Source organism: Hemicordylus capensis, chromosome 2 (assembly GCF_027244095.1).
Source record: "Hemicordylus capensis ecotype Gifberg chromosome 2, rHemCap1.1.pri, whole genome shotgun sequence".
In the NCBI taxonomy this organism is placed as follows: domain Eukaryota; kingdom Metazoa; phylum Chordata; class Lepidosauria; order Squamata; family Cordylidae; genus Hemicordylus; species Hemicordylus capensis.
In genome coordinates, this window is record NC_069658.1 from 89,322,146 (window position 1) to 89,329,790 (window position 7,645).

Here is a 7,645-nt window from a genome sequence, read left to right on the forward strand (position 1 = left end):
AACAAATGACATTTGTGTTTATCAGTTACTCCATATGGCAAATCACTCCACATATGCTAAGGTACAGCACAATAAACAGGACGGTGATGCAGGCTGAAATGTCTTGTCGCAGTGAAGAAGCCTAGGAAATTGAAATATCTTATTAGCAACAAAACCAACTCTACTCTTGCTGATGGCAGAGACAGAAATGTGAACAAAGCAAACCATCTATTATGAATGTACCGAACAATCTAAAATTTTGCTCACCATGTCTAGGGGTTCAATTAGGCATGGAACAGGGAGCCTTGACCCCACTCTCCTAGAGGGACCCATGATATCTCTTTTTATGTTTCCAGAATGGCTTGACCTAGAGCTTTGAGATTTGGTGCAGATGTCGGAAAGGTTAACAGGACTCTGTGTATTGATTTTTAAGCAGATTGGTAAATATATTGATGTTTAATTTTAAAATTTACCAAAAAAAACTTCCAAAAAAAGTCGTATAACTGGCTTGTTTCATGGTAGAAAAATACAAACATTTCTGGAACTGAAGCCATAATTCCACCTTCATGTGGAGGAATCAACCCATTGTCTTCATAAAAAATGGTAAACATCACCCCCTTTCATCTACCATTTGTGTTTCCAGAATGGCTTGGCATACAGTTCTGAAATTGGGCACAGATGTAGGACAGATTAGCAGGACTCTGTGTATTGATTTGTATGCAGATTGGTAAATCTGTTGATTTTTATTTTTTTGAATTAAAAAAGAAACTGTGTGTGTGCGTGCACGTGTGCTTATTTAGTGGGGGGGAGGGGAGGGGCGGGATTAGGTCCAAGGTCCAAAATTACCAATCCACCTTGATTACATCTAAAGTACAATCACAGAGCTGGTTCGCTAGAAAAGACCATCTTGCCTAGAGATACATATATCAGGTGGCATATAAATATGATAGATAAATAGATAAAATTAAAATAAAGGCAGGGCAATGCACCAATCAGTCATGTCATAGGAAAACATATTCCACATTCAGAAGATGTTGACCACACTGCATGAGGCGAGTCTCACAATCGGCCAAAATGGCCTAAGGGAGCCTAGCCCAATTTTGGCCGATTGTGAGAACCACCAGACTCGCAGGCAATCCCAGTTTCTCCAAAGAGGGTGACCCGCTTTTGTAGCCCTGTCCTTAAACGGGGTTAGTGGAGTGAGCACTTTTTTGTGATCGTGTATTGCTGTGCCACGGCTATGCACTACGGCAACACACGAGGAGACCCCCGCCGGGAGGCTGAAACAAGCCTCCTGGCCCTGGGGGTCTCTCCAGGATGCCCCATGCACATCCAGGATGCCCCCGTGCCACATGGCCCCCGATCCCCGCAACCCCCGCCAGCTCCATGATGGAGTCGCCAGTCATGTGTGCAGCCAAACCGGCTGCCCAGGGCAGACTGAATGATCATCTACGATGAGAGCAGGCTAAGTCCGCTCTCCCCATAAACCACCTTCTGGCGAGTCTCACGGACTGTGAAACTCACTTCCCAGAGTTGAACCATACAGGGATAGGCAACCCTTCTTTTCTGGTCACTAACAAATTTGGCCAGGTGGAAATTTCTTTCTCAAGTGAAGTCGTAACAATTACATATATGTAAATAGCCATACATGTGTCCAGCTATTTGTTTGTTTTAAACATGGCTCTCTAAATAATTTAGTAACAGCACATAATCTATGCACTAGTCCATACATATGCACTGCCTGCAAGGCAACAAAGCTGCTCCTCATTGAAATGCAGCAGATGTTTGTTCATGGTTTGCACACAGCTGAAAAGACTTCTAAATATTATATGGGTCATGAAGAACACTGGGTAAATGTTTTTTGGCAGCCTTCACATGGTTGCTATTCTGTCTAAATAAACTCCAAACTGGAGGAATTTCATGCAACTGTACACCATCCATTTTCCTGTCTCTAATTGTGGCAATCACATAGCGGAAAGGGAGAAGCTTCAAAATTATGGGAGCTGAGGAATACTTTGTGCTTAAGCATGTCTCCCCATAGGAATCACAACAGGTCTTCAAACAGCACCTACATTCAGTATTCTTCCCTTCTTCACAAGCCACTTAATCAGCGCCAGCACCCAGTGTCAACTCAGCTGAGGGTCCATGGCCATCAAAAGGCACATGACTGATCCCTGAGGCTCTGATGAAAAAAGATGGTGGCAACCAGTAAAGTCGCTGTGAATATGTAACTTGTCCCTATAATCTGGCTCCATACCAGAGGACTGGAAAATAGCTAATGTAACTCTGATTTTCAAAAAAGGATGAAGAGGGGATCCAGGAAATTACAGGAAAGTTAGCTTAACTACTGTGCTGGGTAAATTGATGGAAAGCATTCTCAAAGATTACATTGTTAAACTTATAGGAGAATGGGCCTTGCCTCACTAACCTTTTGGAGTTCTTTGAGAGTGTCACCAGGCATGTGGATAAAGGTGATCTGGTTGACATAGCATACTTGGGGGCTATTCTTATGATCTGCAAAAATTGGGCTAGGAGAGCCTAGCCTGATTTTTGCAGATTGTCAGAACCACCGGGCTCGGCTGCAAGCCCGGTGGTTCTAGAGCAGGTAACCCACTCAAGAACCCCTGCCCGAAAACTAGGTTTGCAGAGTGAGCGCTCCGCAAACCTGGTTTTCAAAATCATGAGTAGCCGCGGCGTGAAACCCCCAGAGTGGAGGCGAAAAGCCGCCTCCCGACTCTGGGGGTTTCCCCATTATGCCCTGCGTGCTTGTGCAGCGCATACTGGGGCTTCCGGGGGCTGCGCAGCCCCTGAACTCCCCAGCCCCCGCCGGCTCTGTCTTGGAGCCAGCAATCGCGTGGGCGGCCAATCCGTCCCCCCAGGGCTCCCTCCCCACTCACCCGAAGAAACTGGGTCTCACGGATCGTGAGACCCGGCTTTTGGACTTCCAACAACATTTTGACACCACCAAAGGCTCTTGAGTAAATTTAGCAGTCACGGGATAAGGGGAAAGGTTCATGTGTGGATTGGTACTGGTTGGAGGACAGGAAACAGCGAGTAGGAATAAATGGACAATTTCTGCAATTGAGAGAAGTGAGTTCCCCCTGGGATCTGTACTTGGACCAGTGCTCATTAACTTGTTCATAAATGATCTAGAAGTTGGGATAACCAGCAAAGTGGCCAGATTTGCAGATGACTCTAAACTATTTAGGGTAGTGTAATCCACATCAGATTGTGAGGAGCTCCAAAAGGATCTCTCCAAACTGGGGGAGTGGTCAATAAAATGGCAAATGTGGTTCAATGTAAGCAAGCGTAGAGTGATGCATATTGGGGCAAAAAACTGCAAGTTCATATATATACTGATGGATCTGAGTTGTCGGTAACTGACCAGAAGAGAGATCTTGGGATCATAGTGGACAGCTCATTCAAAGTGTTGATTCAGTGTGTTGCAGCTGTGGAAAAGGCCAATTCCATGCTAGGGATAATTAGGAATGGGACTGAAAATAAAAATGCTAATATTATAATACTCTTATACAAATCTGTGATGCGGTGACATTTGGAGTGCTGCATGCAGTTCTGATCACCGTATCTTAAGAAGGACATTGTAGAACTGGAAAAGGTGCAGAAGAGGGCAGTCAAGATGATCAGGGGCCTAGAGCACCTTCCTTATGAAGCAAGGCTACAAGATCTAGGGCTTTTTAGTTTGGAAAAGAGGCAATGGCAGGGAGACATGATAGAGGAGTATAAAATTATGTATGGAATAGAGAGTGGACATAGAGAAATTTTCTCCCTCTCTCACTACACTAGAACCAGTGGCCATCCCATGAAACTGAAGGCCAGTAAGTGTGGGACTGAGAAAATGAAGTACTTTTTCACACAGCATATAATTAATCTATGGAATTCTCTGTCATGGGATGTGGTGATGGCCATCAGCTTTGATGGCTCTAAAAGGGGTTTAGACAAATTCATGGAGGACAGGTCTACTAGTGGCCACTGACATCATTGGCTAATAGTGACATCAATGGCAAAAATGATATCAATGGCTGCTAGTGTGGTGGCTATAGGCCATCTCCAACCTCAGAGGCAAAATGCCTTTAAATGCCAGTTGCAAGGCAGCAACAGCAGGAGAGGGGGCATACCCTCAGCTCTTGCCTGTGGGCTTCTCAGGGGCATCTGGTGGGATGCTTGACTAGATAGGCCTTTGGCCTGATCCAGCAGGGCTGTTCTTATGTTGTAAGTGCTCCAAACTACCGCAAAGATAAGCCTCACGAAATCTCTTTTGGGGGCTTACCTTAGTGCAGTGGCTTGGAACACTCTTCAGCAGCAGACCTGGTAGCCATCATCTTCCTTTACCTATAAAGATTCTGCCCCTGCTATTGCATCCAATGGCACAAAAGTCAGGATGGAAGCATTGAATTATAGATTATAAAAAGATGTTGGCTGACTGTACAGCTTCTCCACCCACTTCCATTGCTGCTAAGGGGGTATGCACAGGGGACTTCACAAACCTGGTGCTGGTACCATTTTCATAGATCTACATCAGCAACAATTCCAGCTAGTGCCTTTTGTTCAAGGTTGCAGTGTCTTCCATTACAAGTTTGTTCATGGAGTGGCCATGGAGTCACTAAAGGGCCTCATGAGGCCATAGGAACATAGGAAGCTGCCATATACTGAATCAGACCATTGGTCTATCTAGCTCAGTATGGTCTTCACAGACTGGCAGCAGCTTCTCCAAGGTTGCAGGCAGGAATCTCTCTCAGCCTTATCTTGGAGATGCTGCCAGGGAGGGAACTTGAAACCTTCTCCTCTTCCCAGAGCGACTTCATCCCCTGAGGGGATTATCTTACAGTGCTCACACATCAAGTCTCCCATTCAGATGCAACCAGGGAGGACCCTGCTTAGCTAAGGAGACAAGTCATGCTTGCTACCTCAAGACCAGCTCTCCTTTCCTGGGGGAGATCAAAGTTGTTCAGTGGTTTTCATCATCATTCCCCCTCAATTGAACTTGTCCTGGAATCCCTTCCATCCAGATCTACTGGCAATGAGACCATATTTCATCAGCAGGGTACAGGACTAGCCCATTCTAGATTGGTGGTACATTTATACCACTTACAGGGATTTTTATGAGGGTGAAAGCTAGTGGTGGGAGGCTGTGATGACATGAGGTTTGATGTATGTTTAAAGAAGGTATACTGCTACAGTGTTCCCTCTGTTTCCCCCCCATGTATGTACAGAATGAGTTTGTTCTGGGTGGCAGTATCAAGGCAGTGTGTGTGCATGTGCATTCATAGTAGGGCCTTCCTGATTCACTCTCAGCAAGGTATAAAATTAACCAAGCAGACATCAAAAAGCTTGTGTGTGCATGCAGATGCACATACCTTAATGGGAATACTGGTGCCATATATTTGTTTGGGTTTGGAATGTTATCTGGGCAAGAAGTGGTTAAAGCCCATACTAAGAAAGTCCATCAGAGAAAAGCCCTGCAATCAAGACTGGGAAACTCCTAATGGAGAGAAACGGGGGGGGGGGGGGTGTGTTAAAAAATTTCCGTTAGAAAGCAGTTAAAAGGTCACTTGTTGAAGTGAGCAGTTGGAACTCAAGGTTCACAGTGCAAAGGTTTCTGATGTACAGCCTAGGGAAAGGGAACAGAAAGCATTGTCCTAGGAATGTAGGAAGCTGCCTTCTACTAAGTCAGACCACAGGTTCATTATATTGGCAGCAGCTTCTCCAAGGTTGCAGGCTGAAGTATCTCTCATTCCTATCTTGGAGGTGCCAGGAAGGGAACCTGGAATCTTTTGCATGCAGGTGCTCTTCCCAGAGCAGCCCCATCCTCTAAGAGGAATATCTTACAGTGTTCTCACAAGTAGTCTCCCATTTGAAAGCAAACCAGGGCAGATCCTGCTTAGCAAAGGGGACAATGCATGCTTGCTACCACAAGACCAGCTCTGTATAACACATATTTAAAAGAGACCAACAGTAAGACCGTGGAGAGAAACAGTTTAAAAAGCAAGATTCTTATAAAAGTCATATGTGCCTGAAGAGTATGGAAGCTTCTGTCACAGTCAAAACAACAGTCCTGTAACTAAGCAGGCAAACTACCCTACTTTCTAAGTACAGAACCAAGCTAACATCAGAACTTATAATTAATGCACTTCTATTTTATTCATCTTTAAAGAATGGGTAAGTAACTTAGTCTGTACCCTCACACCTACAATACTGTGTTACCTCAGCAGAAGACCTTTTACATACATAGATACTGAGATCCTGTATATTAATACAGAGACTTTAAATGGCGGCAGCAAAATAAAGGGATGCTAAGAGGAATAAAAATCATACAATAAATACAAATAAGTGCATTTTAGAAACGCCCCCACCCCCACCCCTCATGACAGAGGCATCACTGCCAAAGAGGATCAGATGAGGGAAGGCTGAAGGATGTGAGGGTGAAGCAGTGTGGATTCCAGAAGACAGGAAGGAGAGGTGGACAAGAGCGAATAGGTGCCCAAGAATAGAAGGAAGCTGGAGGAGACAGCAGGTCTGGCACTTGACCCAGGACTCTGTCCAAGAGCACCTAAATGTGTGGGGGGCTGAGACACACAGGCGTCTGCATCACTGAGTGACACATCACGATACCACATTGGTCAATAACTGATAGCAAAGTAGAACTGCCTTCACTAGAAATAAAAGTACTGGGCCTGAAGTGACCTGAGGCTGTCTGATTTGCACACCTGCAGATCATCACTTGATGTTGCGGTTACTGAGCAGTGATGAACAAGCAGATGTAAACTCCTCTTGACTGTCTCCAGTGGCATAGGGTTGGCACAGGCCACCTGCCTATGTGTTTGGGCCGCCTGCCCCACAATCTGATGGCACCCTGCAACCCAGTGCCTCCCCACACTCGCCACCACTCTGCCCCCATGCCTCTTTCTCTCCCCACCGCACTTTTCGGGCTGCCGCACTCATCTCAATGGGCATCCAGTGGTGTGCCCCCCCTTTTCTTTCCCTGCCATGAACAGGGTATCCCTTTTCTTCCTGCAGCACATGGTGGTGGCAGCGATGGCAGCTGAGCAGAGGGAGCAGGGTAGCTTATCCCAGGCTGCTCCCTCAGGAAGGCTGCTGCCAACACATGCACAAGAGCAAGAAAAAGGACGGGGGGCGCTGCTGGATGCCTGTTGCAGTGAGCATGGTGGCCCCAATAGCAGCTGTGCATGAGTTCTTGGAACCTGTGTGCACAATTCTAGCTCTGTCCCTGACTATCTTCTGTTGTATGCACATTATAAAGGACTGCACATTGTGAAGCTATCCCATCCATTGACATCACTCCTACATATGCTTTTAGGGAGTTTGCCCACAAAAATAGCATATCTAGAATAGCATATCCCAGAATAGAATAGCATATCCCAAGTAATGCATGCCTGCTATGGGTAAAATAATTGCTTTTAAAGAATAATTTTAAAAGCCATAGCAGTGGATTAAAGCCGTTGTCTCAGAGCAAGCTCACGTGAGAGAAAGAAATGTTGAATCATCCCTGAGGAGCTGCCTGGCTAGACTTCTCCTAAAACTCTTCTGTATTATCGGTAGGTTCAAAATGCTGCCACCAAGCACCCTAAAGCTTGCAGAGAACCGGACCAGTGGATTGGGTGCTGTAATCCAAGGTCCTTCGGTAACT